At 41.2% G+C, this 15,107-nt stretch overlaps 1 protein-coding gene and 1 non-coding gene across 4 annotated transcripts in view; one reads left to right on the top strand and one right to left on the bottom strand.

The window, feature by feature from the left end:
- Nucleotides 1–612: 612 nt before the first annotated feature.
- The window catches only part of ndst2a (N-deacetylase/N-sulfotransferase (heparan glucosaminyl) 2a), an 82,752-nt gene continuing 68,257 nt past the window's right edge, over nucleotides 613–15,107 (top strand). For 2 of the 3 annotated variants that reach the window (XM_028989713.1, XM_028989712.1), the window contains exon 1: nucleotides 613–738. The gene's annotated coding sequence lies outside the window, so the exon portion shown is untranslated. The remainder of the gene's footprint in view (nucleotides 739–15,107) is intronic. The other variant, XM_028989714.1, reaches the window with a different exon arrangement.
- Nucleotides 5,417–5,523, bottom strand: LOC114796265 (U6 spliceosomal RNA). The gene has a single exon (XR_003750657.1). It is a non-coding gene; the product is annotated as a U6 spliceosomal RNA (small nuclear RNA).

Here is a 15,107-nt window from a genome sequence, read left to right as displayed (position 1 = left end):
GCAGGTTCAATTCTTGGACAGGCTCTCAGTCACTTACTTGGAAAAAAAAAAGACCATATAATTCTGCATATAAAACTTATTGCAAAAATTAAAGACGTTCAGCGTAGAGATGTCTTACAACGTGAATGATTTAAAACTGTAAATTACGCTCGCAAGACGTCTAATACGTTTTGTCCGAATTAGTGCACAAGTTGCGATTGAAGTACACCTATTAGTGTTCCTTTGCATTTTCTGAAACGCTACATGAACTTGCGTTGTCAGTATCGTGGTGTTTATAAGCATGTCGGGGACACCGAGTCGTGTTTATTTCCCACAGCCCCGTATCTGTGCTCCTCACCTGAAGAAAAGAAACGGTAAGGAGGCGCTCTGGGCTGGACCGAACTACAATGACTTTGCAGAGTGAATGAGAAAATAATCAATTTTCTTCTCAGACTGCCAAATTAAGGTAACATACTTGACTATAATATAAAATAAGAAATCTACGTCAAGTAAAAATAGTCCAAGACGACTCCCTGTCAACGTTTCGACTGGTCGTGCCGGCAGCGCACCCCTGTCCCGAGTGGCGGCGTTGGTTCAGTCCAGAGTTTGGGCAGCGAGCAGCAACATCAACAGCAGCTGAATGAAGATGGCGGCTCAGCGAGGGATGCTGTCAGTACGAGTCCGAACTTAGCCAGGTTCTTATCAGTCAGGTTCGCGCCAGTCGTGGTCGGATAGCTGGTCGTGTGAGACCACGTTTCGGTGAGTAATTTGCCATGTTTCCCTTTTCTGAAAGGCCCTTCCAGCCGCCTTTTTATGTGAAGTTGAACACGGGTTGCTGGTAGCCGGCAGGCTAACCTCAGTATCCCAGTCCCGACTGGCGAGTGTGTGGAAATGTGTACGGATTGTCGTTACAGGACATGTGTCTGAAATGCAGATCTGTCCTGGATGCTAGGTGAAACCAGGACGTGTAAATAATTTTCCCCCATTTATAACACGGGTCACTTTTCATTTCCATCTCGTTCTGCGCGCTTTCTGGTTTCTGTCTAAATTGCGCCCGCTGTCCACTGCAGCAACTTGTGGAGTTTTTTTTTTTTTTTTTTTTTCTGCCATGGTGTGAATCTCTTTGAAAAAAATGACAATATGAGCCTCAGAAAAGTTGGATTAAATGGGCTTGATCTTCTGTGAAGTCTGAAAAAGGTCCAGAATTCCATCCCCGGAGATCCCGTAAAGACGAGCGCTCGACATGAAACGGGCTTCATTAACATCGTGCAGGTGCATGGACATTTTAATATTTCAGATCTTTTTTTAATAAAGTCTCAATGCAAATTTTGCAACATCTTGGTGAAAGGAGACTCGACTATATAAGAGGTCAATTAAATCAATTAAGTCTTTTGTAAGAAAATCCATTAAAAGCATAAGTATTTGACACTAGAGTCATCAGAAAAATTTTGCATGGCGGTTTAAAGCCTCTGTGTTCTCCACCGTGCCATGCCACTTGTTTGTCTCCACGCGGGTAAAATACTTTCACCAGTTTGTTAGCTTCTGAGTAGCGAGAATGCTTCAGCATCGGATACCCAGCATGTTAGAATGGGGATTTAAAAGTCTGGAAAAGGTCTCAGAGCGCCTGGAATTTCTTTTTGCCGGAAGGGCAGCAGTGCTGGGTCGCGGTACCGAGCTGACCCCTGACATGGTCTTTTAGTTATGTTGAGCTTCATAAACATGCAATAAAATATCAGAAGGTGACTGACAGCCAGATGTTGCAGATGGATCTTGATCTCGCTTGCTCTGTAAGTGGGTAGGTAGATGGCTGGATGCATAAATCTATGGGTGGGTGTCCAATGCCAGTTTTTTCCTTCTTTTACATGATTCTTGAATGACTGCGGTTGGCTGTTCTTACACTGTTCATGTAAACGTCTCAATTCCTACAGCAAGGAAACTTGGAAGTTTTATGCCGTTTTTCCTGTTCTTAATTTAATCTACAGTGAGGAGATTACATGAAGAGTCGTCATCCTAACCAGGGTAGAACATTAAAAAGACAGGTCCCAGTTGGTTAATTAATGAAGCAAATTCATTTTTCAATAATTAAATGGTACCTACAGTGCAGTGTAATTCATACATCCATAGCCTGGCTTGGAGAAGATCTAACATTTAAGGAACTTACAGCTTTCTCTCTTTTTCTAGTTATTAATGTAAAACTCTACCAAATCTTGTAGATTCAAACTAGAAAATACATTAAGGCTGATAAGAAAAACAGGTTGCACCCATAGCACATGATTTACATGTTAATGTATTAACTCATTAAGCTTATTGTAAATTGGTCTTGAGTTCTTTTAAAATCATTGCGGTTTCAAATTTTAAATGATTGTAGTTCCTTAGTGTCTGAAGTAGAAAGTAGCCATTTTTATTGCCTAATTTGCTTAGACTTAAGATAAGAGTCTTAGGATTGAAAGTTAATTACTTTGCACCCTTGCTTTCTGTTTTAATTTGGGCCAGTGGAAGAAGTGGTTCTGGGAAGAGCAGATATCGGGGGTGAATGAACTCAATATTCACAAGTGCCCAATCCGTCATGGTTTTGTGAGAGCCCTTGCTGTTACCATCACCATGCTGCTCATCAGTCTGAGCTCTATTTTTCACCTCTCTTGACGTGTCATGACAACGGGTCCGACTGTTCGGAAGATGAGTTTTATTGCGTGGTCTTCAGGGAGCTGAGTCAGGTGCCGCGGTCTTTTTCTCCGGAAAGTAGAGCGGTGTCGGCAGGGGTTGAATTCCAGGGCTCAATCACAGCAACGCAGAGGAAGGAAATGCAAATGGCACGGCTGATTAAGAGGCTCTCAGGCCTCGACTTGACGTTGTCGGGGGTCTGCAGAGCGCAGCATCCAGCTGTGCGCAGTAAGTCAGCTATATACTACGTCTCAAGGAGTTGTGGGTAATGTCCGGGCCAGCCACGATCTGCTTTTTCGTCTGTCTGACCAGATCACATCCAGGACCCGTGTCTACCATTTTGACATCATGCTCTTGTCCCATTATTGGACCTCACAAAGTCATTGCTCACTGTCATCAGCTAACCTTGGATGCTCAAGAGACTCCTCGGCAGTGTGGATGGTGTTTGACTAAAGAGCTGTAAAACGAAACGATCGCATGCTGCCGGGTGGATTTGGTCGTGTTTGTATGTAAGGCAAAGCCTTCTGTTAGCTCCGTGATGTTCACGAGGTCAGAAACCCAAGGCTTCCATCTGAAAAGGAGACGTTTAAAGCGGCGATACGTAATCACCCTGTGAGGGGGAGGTTGAACAGGCCTAAGCAGCTGGATCAATAAGTGCTCGACATAATAGCGCCCGTTATTAATAAAAGCAGCATGTTAAAGGAGCGGATTTTGCAGGGATCGCATAGTGCCGAGCAGATGGGGCGGTGATAAATTAATGCCTCAGTGGCAAAATCTGACTGACAGCGACAGGACGTTCTATGCAAAGAAAAAAAAAAATGAACTCCAAATGAAACTGTGTTGTTTTTCCCAGCCAGTCTTAATTATGTGCCAGGAAAAGCAAAGCTATACAATTTCACTGAAATTCTCTGGGGGGGTGGGACCCACTTGGCATCACTCATGCAGCTAAAATTTGCTCTTTTGCAATGTATTGGCAATTAATACAAAATATTAATATAAAGACTGTTGCATTCTGGGTAGCCGAAGGATATCCTGTTAAGATTCAAACTAATCAGCATGTTTATTAAATACCAGGTTGTTGCTTCAGAGACCTCGGATCATCAGACACCAAGTTCCCTGTTATCTGAGCTTGGAAAAGTCCAACCATCTGAGCATTGGGAATTAAAAAAAAACGGGCACCAGTATTCTCCCCCTCAGTTGATCATGTGTTTTTCCTGAGTGCTGCACGTCCAGGATAAGATTGGGTGTGACTAATTGAGTTCCCTCGCCGGCCCGACTCCGACTCACCCATTTGAGAATCGAGCCGCCTCTCAGCTCCTGCTGGTGCAGATGGGAGCGAGGAGGAGATGAGCACCGTGTTCAATTAAACATGATCATCTCCCAAGGCCCTTGAAATGCTCGCGCTAAGCACACGTCGCTCAATAGCCCTCCCAGAGACGTGTCCTGCTGGGCCGGTGATGCGCCGCGGCCGTCCGTCTCTCAGGACTCCAGATCATTACCTGCTGTTAATAGAGTGCATGTATGGCTGCAGCAGATTAGAACGTGGTTTTAACCGGTACCCTGATTAGTGAGGCTAATCGTGGTCTCATGTGTTCTTATAGAACGCAGGGACCAAGAAAATGATTTGTATATTTCTGAACGTAGCTAAACGTCACCGTACTGTAGTATGAACGCCATATATTGATTTAGATGAGGTGTAGGATTTTTTGCATTAAAAAAAGAAACTGGAACTTCAGTTCACTGAGCAGAAGAGCGTGAATTAGTTACAGACCAGAGGCCAGGCTATTCTTAAGGAAACAAGAAGCTGTGAAAGTGAAACTCTGAATGTAATGTAAAATGAGGTCACATGGCTTCCCTTTTTATACTGAGAAGTAAGAAATGCATTAATATGTTCCTTTTATCCAGATAACGCTGGTAGCCATGGGAAGTTAGTAAAGTACAACGAATAAAAACCAAGCTATGCATGTGTATAATCCAATCTCTTGATACTGTAGGGCTTATTGGGCCCTACGAAATCAGTTTTAACTTTTTCCTAAATTCCATTTTTTTTCCATTTTAATTCACCTAAAATGGTGGGGGGAAATAACCTGCAATATAACAGATCACATTTAATCACTGTTCAACAAAGTGCTTGGGCATTTACTCGTTGCTTTTGTAAACCCTTTTACATGTAAATAATATGTGCAGTGCATTATACATTGTTCTTTTTGTAAAATTGGTGTGTCACGTTTTAAGTCAACATAAAAACATATCAAATAAATAAACATTGGTGAGACCTGGAATACCAAAAAAAAAAGTTCTGCCCACTTGCATAATGAACTGGAACCTTAAATAAAATCTTAGTCATGTCTTGAATCACTGAGGTGCCACTGAGCAAAGCACCGTCCCCACATGCTGCTCCCCGGGTGCCTGTCATGGCTGCTCACCAAGGATGATGGTTAAAAGCAGAGGACACATTTTGTTGTGTCACCATGTGCTGTGCTGTGCTGTGTATCACATTGACAATCACATCACTTTTCTCTGTTTCTGACTTATTGACGAACATATTGAAAGTGAAGTGATAGTCACACGTGATGCACAGCACAGTGGACACAGTGAAATTTGTCCTCTGCATTTAACCCATCACCCTGAGTAAGCAGTGGGCAGCCATGACAGGCGCCCGGGGAGCAGTGTGTGGGGAGCGGCACCTCAGTGGTACCTTGGCAGATCGGGATTCGAACCAGCGACCTTCTGATTACGGGGCCGCTTCCTTAACCACTAGGCCACCACTGCCCCAAAAAATATGGAATGCTTCACGAATTTGCGTGTCATCCTTGTGCAGGAGCCATGCTAATCTTCTCTGTATCGTTCCAATTTTAGTATATGTGCTACCGAAGCAAGCACTTTTGTCACATATGTGATTAATAAAAAATAGTTTGGGTATTGGTCTGCTTTAAACTTTGCAGTAACAGTCGAATTCCATAATTTTCTGAGGACATTGGTTCCACGCCTACGCAACGTTTAGCCTTGGCTCCTTGGAACACCAATCAGGCAAGTGGTCTGGATTCGGCACTTACAGCCTCTTCGCCATAGCTGACCACACATATACATTGCGTTTGTGTGCGGCAGTCCTGCCTCAACGGGAAAAATGTGTAGTGGGCTGTGGCGGCCAGAAACTCAATTCTGCTTTATTTCTCAATTCAGTCCGTGTTTTCCTCATCGCAGAAATCATCGCAGGTCCCTAGGCTTAGTCAAACAGCTTGTTCGACTAAGCTTGTTCTGTGTGGCACATTTCACCCCCTTGTCATTACAAATCATCCTCGTATGGCCCTAATTATTGTATGTAAACGTATTAAAAGTTTGCGTATAGCATATAAAGCTAATATTCCTTTTTGTGGCTAATATGTTTTATTATTCGTATTAACTGCAACTTCAGTCAAGAACAAATAAACTGTACAAGAACTCCAACATTGTCATTGGTTTTATTGTATGTATTATTATTATTTTTATTTTTTTATTTTTTGCTCAGCTGCTACCAAAAGTGGTTTTGAAGATCTCTGTGCAACTTTGGTTTGATATTTGCCACACATGCTGTGGAAGTGCTGATCTTGGTGAGACTCCTAGGTTTGTAAATGCTCCATAAATTAATGCTTCTGCTCAGTGAGCCATACGATGTAGGCACATATTGAATTAACCTTTTCAATGCCTTGTGCAAGACAAATAATTGTTGAACATTTAAGAGCCCTCCATCTACTTAAGTCTTAATCAGTATTCCGGGACTCCACAATACTGGCAGTGTTACACTGCAGAATATGTCCTATCACAAACTGAAAGTGTTGCTTGACCAGTAAGAATGTTCATTGCCAGTTTGTGTAAGACAACCATGACATTAAGCCAGCCAACAAGGATATCCTGCTTCACGGACGTGACCCGAGTCCTGTATAGTTTCAACGTTCTGGTAAATTCCACCTCCTCCCTGAGCTGACATGGTGGAACAGAACCACGGCATGCAGGTCTGGTGCACTCCAGGACAAGAAGTATCCACATGTATCCATTTTTTACTTGTGATGGTAATGTTTTTGAATGATTGCATGGTTTTGCCACATTATGGGGCATTATTAAATTTTCAAAAATTCTCAACTTTGATCTTCAACCAGAAATGTCTGTTATTTAACGTTTTTGAATTTACATCACAGCATCACCATCAATGTCATTGATGTCATTAATCCTCATTTGGGTTTTCCACCACAGACAAAACTAATTTGTAATCTTAAAGGTCCCCTATCATGAAAATGTCACTTTGTGAGTAGTGGTTACCTAGCGGTTAAGGAAGCAGACCCATAATTTGAAGGTTTGAATCCTGAACCGCCGAGGTGCCACTTACAAAAGGTCTGGATTCAGCCCTGACAGCCTCTTCACCATCGCTGACCACATGTTTACATTGTGTTTGTGTGTGGAAGTCCTGCCTCAATGGGGAAAAATGTGTAGTGGGCTGCAGCAGCCAGAAACACAAGTTTGTTTTATTTGTTTTATTTCTCAATTCAGTCCGTGTTTTCTGCATCGTGGAAATTGTAGGGCCCTAGGCTTAGTCGAATTTGTAAAGTACCATCCCCACACGCTGCTCCCGGGCTCCTTTCATGGCTGGCCGCTGCTCACTAAGGCTAATGGGTTAAATGCAGAAGACCCGTTTTGTTGCGTGTCACTTCACTTTCATATTCATTTAACATTTGTTACTAGTTTCCCTAGCCTGTCATTGTCCTGCAGTGGCTAGAAATACCGATATGTATAAAACGGGGTTTTGGGTGTTCTGCTTCGCCATTCAGAGAGCAGCAGCTCAGACGCTCTGATTGCGAATTTGTCCCCTTATGACATCATAAGAGGACATGTTACCCCCCCCCCCCCCCCCCCCCCCCCCATGCTTTTTCTGCCCAGACAATTTCTCACCCCTCCCCTAAAACATTATCTTCACCGACTGCCATTGCATTGCATTTGCTCTGTGATTGGATGTAAAAAAAAAACAATCACAATTTTTTAGGTCCTTCACTCGAGACTCTGAAGAACCAGTGGGTTCAATTAATTTTTTTTCTGGAAAAATGCCAACACGACTTAATGTCTGCGCCAGAGATTGTGGTTTGTGAATGGTGTTGATGATGTCATTTCCATGAATGACCCCTCAACTTCTATAGGCTGCTCCCCTCCTCATTCTGCCTCTCTCTTCCTTGTTAGCGTTTAAAGCTACACTCACGGAAAGGGCGCGTCTTTTGTGTAGTATCTAATCAAATGTTCAAATAGTTGTCACAATGTAGTGTTGTATAATGAAAAATCTATAATAAACCTACCTGCAAACCAATCATCCTAAATTATTTAAAATGAACTGCGTAGGCTGTAAACTTTACATTGTGGGTTTTTTCTTTTGCTCATGTGAGCAGTCCCATTCAAAGTCTGATAGAATTTGTGTTAGAGCATGTGCCACTTAGACTATTTAATCTCTGGTTATTATGAGCAGCTCTGTACCGGTGCCGGACTCTGAGGCATGCTAATGAGTTCTTGCTGCAGACCTGTATTAATCAGCATGCACAATGTGAAAGAGGCCGGGGGTGGGGGCTAGCAGTAGGATGCTTCTGCCTTTAGGTGGACGAGCTGGAAGATTGATTCAATTAGTTGCAAATGAGAGATCAAAGCACCTAAGAGGGATTGGGGGGAACAATATTTTTGAAGCCGAGCTATCAGATTAGTTGCTGTAATATCTTGGGGTTTTTCTCTGTCATTAGAGGAGCATTTTAGTTTTGCTGTGGAACTGGCTTCGTCATAGTTTGTTGTTTTTGGTGTCATTTCATCAACTGGCAAAATCTTTACCCTATTGTTGCTCATCCGTTCCTTTGTAGGACAATGCCACTGTGCTCTCGGTAGATATGCCTCAGGAGGTAGCCGACTATGATGCATGTTTTTTAAAAGTAGGAATTTGACGGTGGAATTTATAGAAATTAACCTTTTACTTGAAGAGTTTACGGTACAGTTGCATGATTAAAATGTAGCACGTAGAATGAATTAAAGAATTTTATAATAACATATTTACCTCTGTAATTTACAGGAGAAACATGTAATAACCATTATTGAAAATGTAGACTAGTCAATGTGCTTTTTAAACACTGTAGATTACTAGATTTGTCATCTTAATTCATAGGAGACGGGTACAGCGAAGAGGTTCATATTGTTCAAGAATGCAAAATTTCATTGATAGTTTAGTGTCTGTAAAAATAAAGAATTCCATTCTTATCCTTCTGCCAGTAGAAAGAGCTGATCAAGAGCCTTCATTTGCCCAAAATGCCACTTACTCCCACCCTTTAAAAGTTGGTCTGCAAGGACTGCACAATGACAGGGAGGTAGTAACAACCAATCAAATCACTCTTCTCTTCACCCCTCCACCTTCCTACATTGCTCATTTTGCTGCAAAACACTTATTTGGTTAATTAAAAAATTGTGTTTGTGTCTGTGAATTATCATAATAAACACACTAAAAAGGCAAAGTTTATTTGCCTCACTGCTGTAGACATGCACGTTTCAGACTACACAGACTACATCGTTTTTTTTTTAAAATACGTACACACGTTAAACAACCCAGATTAATTTAACACACTGCAGCACAGTGTGCAGCTTAACAAAATAAGTGTAGTACGATGTTGATAGTGCTGAAAAAGATGATAATTTATAACTTGAATGTAAAATTGTGAAAATTATCAGTGTTGACAGTCCTGGGGATGCAATGAGCTATTTAAATTATTACTTTAATTAGGGGATGCTTACTAGATGCATTTCAAGCTTTTCAGAAAGTCATTAAAAATTACAGCATTTCACAATTAGCAATGTGTGTGAGATGTCTGTATGCTCTGTTTTACCTGTACACACAGCTGTTCAGAGGAGTTTGGACTCGGGTCATTTTGCCCTCATTCCAGGGCTGGCTGGCTGGCTGGCTGGCTGTCTCGCGTGTTTGCATGGTTGTCATCTGGAAGACTGGGCCGGCTGCCTTATCACTGGCGCAGTAATGAGCACCGAGCACCGCCGGCTTCCCACTCGGTCCCTGATCTCCTGAGCACGAGCTTCAGATCCTTTCTCTGTGTGTCCATCTTCTGTTCTTCTGAGCATGCAGCTCTTTTAATTAATCCTTCCAAAACTTTCACTCAACTGTTGGTCCAAACTGACGCTGTACCACAGCACCACTTGCTTTTCCAACTTAATACTAAACCTGTTCGATGACGCACTTCCATGACCTGAAAATCAATATTCAGTGCACTCTGCTCCATTTGCTACGCTCTCATATAAGACGAATGGTAGAGGGGAATCGGTAATCCAGAGATGCACTCATGCACACAGGCGCTTCACGCTGCCCTCCTGCTTATTAGGGGCCAAGCTGCTTTATCCCCCACATAAAAGATGGCCTTCCACTGGAGAATTGGCATCCCGCTCGACCGACGTTCCGTGCTACAGCAAATAGGCTCATGTTTGCTGAACACTTGTAGGGATTGTTCTCCTCCTCTCTTTGTATAAGTAGATGATGTGTGTTTGTCCCGTGCCACGTTCGTACGGCCAAGGCCAAGGAGTGTGTCAGCAGTGCCTGTGGTCTTAGGAGCCAACTCTCGCTCTCAGCATTCTTGAACGTTACGTTGATTTAAATTTTTTTTAAAGGAGCTTTTGTTTTAATGATTAGATTTTGTAGATCAGTAAACAGTCACAGTTATGCACTTTATGCACATTAAGGAGGGTTATTAACTTGTTATTACTGTGCAATGTTACAAACTGTACCCTTTTAGTAAACCATTTTGTTATTCTATTACGTTGTTTTGAAATGGGCTTTTAGCAACCAGGTAATGTTGTGCAATCTCACGCGTTTCCTTGAGACACCTGCATCTGTGCATCTGTTGGCTCTGTTTTTTGTGCCATTTGTACAAGACATTGATGCCAAGTAAACGTGTAACAGGCTGTGTAAAGAGGACCGGCACCTTGTGTGTGAGCTCTGCTCTCAATTACTTTTATCACACTTTCTTAGAATAAGCCCACATCCTTTGAAAACCTTTTCGGAACGTTTGTTGCCTGTGAGGATTTTTTTTCCCTTCCAGGTCTAATCATGTCTGCCATGCTCTTCAGTATTCATTAGGTTTGTCTTGAAAATTTGTCCCTTGCCAAAGTGAATTTAGAGTATTTTTAATGACTACTTAGCGAAAATCCATTCCACTATTTTAATAAGCTTTGGCAACACGACACTGCTTCAATTGACAAAATGAATTACATTACACTCTGAAACAGTGATTTTGAAAATTAATTGTAATACATTAGCTTCCTCCCTCTGTTGCACTCGTGTAATAGAAAAACGAGCATAAACACAATGCAAGATTAAGCTGGTCGAAGCTGTTTTGTTCAAGAGGCTGACCGCCTCAAAAAGACTTCACTTTTTAAAATACTGAATCAGGAAAGAATACAAACGTCTGGCTTGTCCAATTCAAATAAGATGGAGGAGTCTGAAATGGGAGGGGGGGGGTGAGAACCCATCTCTCCTTTCATCTGTACCCAAATGAATTGCTAAGATGACTTGGGACTTTCCTTTTTTTCATATTTTGTATAACGACAAACATTATTACATTACACACACAATTTGTCTTTAACGTTAACCTTCCCGGCTAAACTAAATGCATTATAGTGCCATCTTTTGAGGTTTGTGACTGATTAAACAGTAAGAAGCATGCTTGCCTATAAACCAGGAGACCACAGTCACAGGTTCAAACCCCACTGAATTTCACTGAGCAAGACACTTAACCCTGAGTGTCTCCAGGGTGACTGTCCCAGTAACTAGGGCTGTGCAATATGAATTCAATAGAATTCAGGTTGTATAACATGAAACATGACTTTGATTGATGCAAGTGATTTATATACAATTTTCTGTATTCAGCTGTATATATTTATTTATTTAAACGACACTATGCTTGTTCATAATATATCATGCAGCCCCTCCAGGATTCCAAGATTTTGTTTTGTGATTTTAAAAACCTTTGCAAACACTTCCAGGTCTCTCATATTGGAAGGAGGCCTTTTCCCAACAGCAGTTTTAAGATCTCTCCACAGGTGTTCAATGGGATTTAGATCTGGGCTCATTGATTGCCACTTCAGAGCCCTTCAGCGCTTTGTTGCCATCCATTTCTGGGTGCTTTTTGAAGTATGTTTGGCGTCATTGTCCTGCTGGAAGACTCAAGATCTCAAACGCAAACCCAGCTTTCTGACACTGGGCCCTACAGTGCGACCCAGAATCCTTTGGTAATCCTCAGATTTCATGATGCCTTGCACATAGTCAAGGCACCCAGTGCCAGATGAAGCAAAAAAACCCAAAACATCATAGTACCTACAGTCAAACATGGTGCAGGTTCAGTGTTCTTTTCTTTGTAGGCCTCTTTCTGTTTTTCAGTAAACAGTAATCTTGGTCTTTTTTTGGCTTACTCAAGTACGTTTTGGCAAACTGTAGTCGTTTTTTTTATGTCTCTGTGTCAGCAGTGGGGTCCTCCTGGGTCTCCCACCATAGCGTTTAATTTCATTTAAACGTTGACGGATAAAGACTGATGCTCCCTGAGCCTGCAGGACAGCTTGAATTTTTTTTGGAACTTGTTTGGGGCTGCTTATCCGCCATCCGGACTATCCTGCGTTGCAACCTTTCATCAACCTTTCCCTTCCATCCACGCCCAGAGAGATTAGCTACAGTGCCATGGGTTGCAAACTTATTGATAATGTTGCGCACTGTGGACAAATGCGAATCTAGATCTCTGGAGATTTTTCGACTATTTGGTTTCTCTGGTCCTCACACACGTGTTGATTAGGGCTGCAACTAACGAGTCTTTTAATAATTGATTAATCTGTTGATTATTTTTTGATTAATCGTAGAATCGGATAAAAAAACAAAAAAAAAACAAAAACAAAAAAAAAAAACAAGAAAAGCATTCATTTCCAACCCTTTATTCAAAAACCGAACCAAAATCTTTAGAAAGTGCACAAACATGTTGCTCCTTGAGCTGTTATAATAATAATAATAATAAAATAAAAATTGACTAACACAAAAAACATACACATGTATGCTTTACATCTGCCAAATATAGACTTTTATTTTTTTTAAATAAAGTGCCACCTGAGCTGCCAGAACGATAAATCATTTATAAAAAAATAAAGAACAATACAAATCAGAAAATTTAACAGGATTTGTTTGAATGTCAGAACTTGCACACACTCGCAGATGCACACACTCACAAACTCTCACACTGACACACACTGCAAAAAATGCTTTTCTAATTTAGTAGTTTTGTCCTGATTTCAGTCCAAATCTCTAAAAAATCTTAAATCAAGATACATTTAATAGACACATGAAATAGCAAAAGAAATGATGTCTTGTTTTCTGAAAAAACATTTCAAAATTAAGTGATTGTTTAAAACAAGCAAAATTATCTGCCAATGGGGTAAGAAGAATCACTTAATTTTCTCATGCCATTTTTCTTGTCTAGTAATCTTGATTTAAGATTTTTTAGATATTTGGACTGGAAACGAGACAAAATTACTAGGTTAAAGCTTTTTTTGCAGTGTAGCTATACATGACAACAGATTGAAAAATGAATGGTTCAAAAAAGGCTAGTGAAATAAAAACACGTCTTTAGTCTTTTAATGCAAAGTAACTATAGCACCCCTGCTTTACTACTGTTATTAACGAGCTAACGCTAACTTGTCATGCCTGTCAAGCTATATGACGTGTAAACATTTACATTTACAGTATTTATCAGACGCCCTTATCCAGAGCGACTTACAATCAGTAGTTACAGGGACAGTCCCCCTGGAGCAACTTAGGGTTAAGTGTCTTGCTCAGGGACACAATAGGCAAGTCGTCCACGCGGAGACGCAGAGAACAGTCCGAACGCTGTTTCATCCCCCCTCCACACCTGTAGGTGGCGCTGTAAGTCCCCGTCTAGTTCTCCTCTGCGGCGAGTTAAACACCAGCACCAGGGACATTACGATCCTCACTTCAAAACGGAACAAAAGTAGGATTCTGTAGCGACTTACCCTGCTGCTGAACTCCCTTCCTCCTCATCAAACACTCCAACATGTTTGCGTTTCAGGTGCTGGATCATTGCCGTGGTGCTCCCGTGCCATGCCATATCGCTTTTGCATATTTTTGCACAGATTTCTCTGCCTCCGCCATGTATCTGTCCTCTACCTCCGCTCGTTTTTTTTAAATTTTTGCTGTCTATGAGGCGCCAAACTCTGCTAGTATCTGTGCGTGAGAGAGACCGAGTGTGTTCACTCCGTGCTCAAATAAAGTTTTTATTTTTTATTTTTTTTATTTTAATCAAACGTCCCCACGTCGCGCAACAAAACAAAACGAATCGATTAGGAAATTCGTTGCCAACTCTTTTAGTAATCGATTTTTATCGATTCAATCGATTCGTTGTTGCAGCCCTAGTGTTGATGCCATTCTTTTCTGTGAGAAATACTTTATTTCCCCAGAAAATATTCAGGGGTGGCAACAATTTTGTGTATATATATATAAAAAAAAAAAAATTATTATTATTATTTTTTTTTTTTAAACTTTTGCACTATGGGGGGGGTCTATGTGAAACAGAATTTCAATACACTGTATACTGTGTATACTGTTGTACTGACACTAAATCTCTCTTGAATCTTGAAAGTACATGTTGGAATCAGGAAACAGGCTTATGATGCTAGATGACTGGATCAGAGCATCTCCAATATAGCAAGACTGGTTTGCTTTTCTGGTTGGTACCAGATCTGCTCCAAGAAGAGCCACTGGTTATAATTAAATGCACATCAACCAGAAAATCTTGGTGGTCCTACAGAATATTAGTTATGTATGTCTATTTAGGATAAACTGTAGCAGTCTAATTAGTACTTCCTTATTATGTCTCTAATTTTTTTTAATTTTTTCATTTTATTATTTTAGGATTAAGTGGCAGACAAAGTGAACAATTTATAATAAAGTCGTTTTTTTTTTTTTTTTTTTTTTTTTTTTTTTTTCCTTTTTTTCCCTCCAACGTACTAGGCAATTCCGATTAGCCGGTACACGTGCCTGCTGAATGAGTGGTGAAGGATGAACACAAAGAGAGGATCAGATTGTACTGAAAGTGTTGTGGAAAGTAAGACCAGGTGGTTTACTGCCGTAATGAAGGCCTGGGCATTTACCAGAACTGCCGTTCTTCAGCACACACACTCTCCTCCGATGGATATTTCTCCCATGGTAATTGCCTTCGGAACAAGCTGTAAACTGCTTAGGTTGCCGTGAATCGCATCTCGCAGAAATGTGCCCGCCGAGTTGATTGAACCTTGTTAACACAACAGAATGAACTTTTCTTGTCATTTTGGTTGTGGCGATAATGATGATTCTGCTACAACTGTCGGGTTTCAAATTGAAATCCCGTTCTTCGGACATGGAGTCAAAGATGCTGTGTTTC

Source organism: Denticeps clupeoides, chromosome 8, assembly GCF_900700375.1.
Source record: "Denticeps clupeoides chromosome 8, fDenClu1.1, whole genome shotgun sequence".
Taxonomy (NCBI): Eukaryota; Metazoa; Chordata; class Actinopteri; order Clupeiformes; family Denticipitidae; genus Denticeps; species Denticeps clupeoides.
Note: the sequence above shows the minus strand (reverse complement) of the source record. Positions and strands in the feature narration are given on the sequence as shown.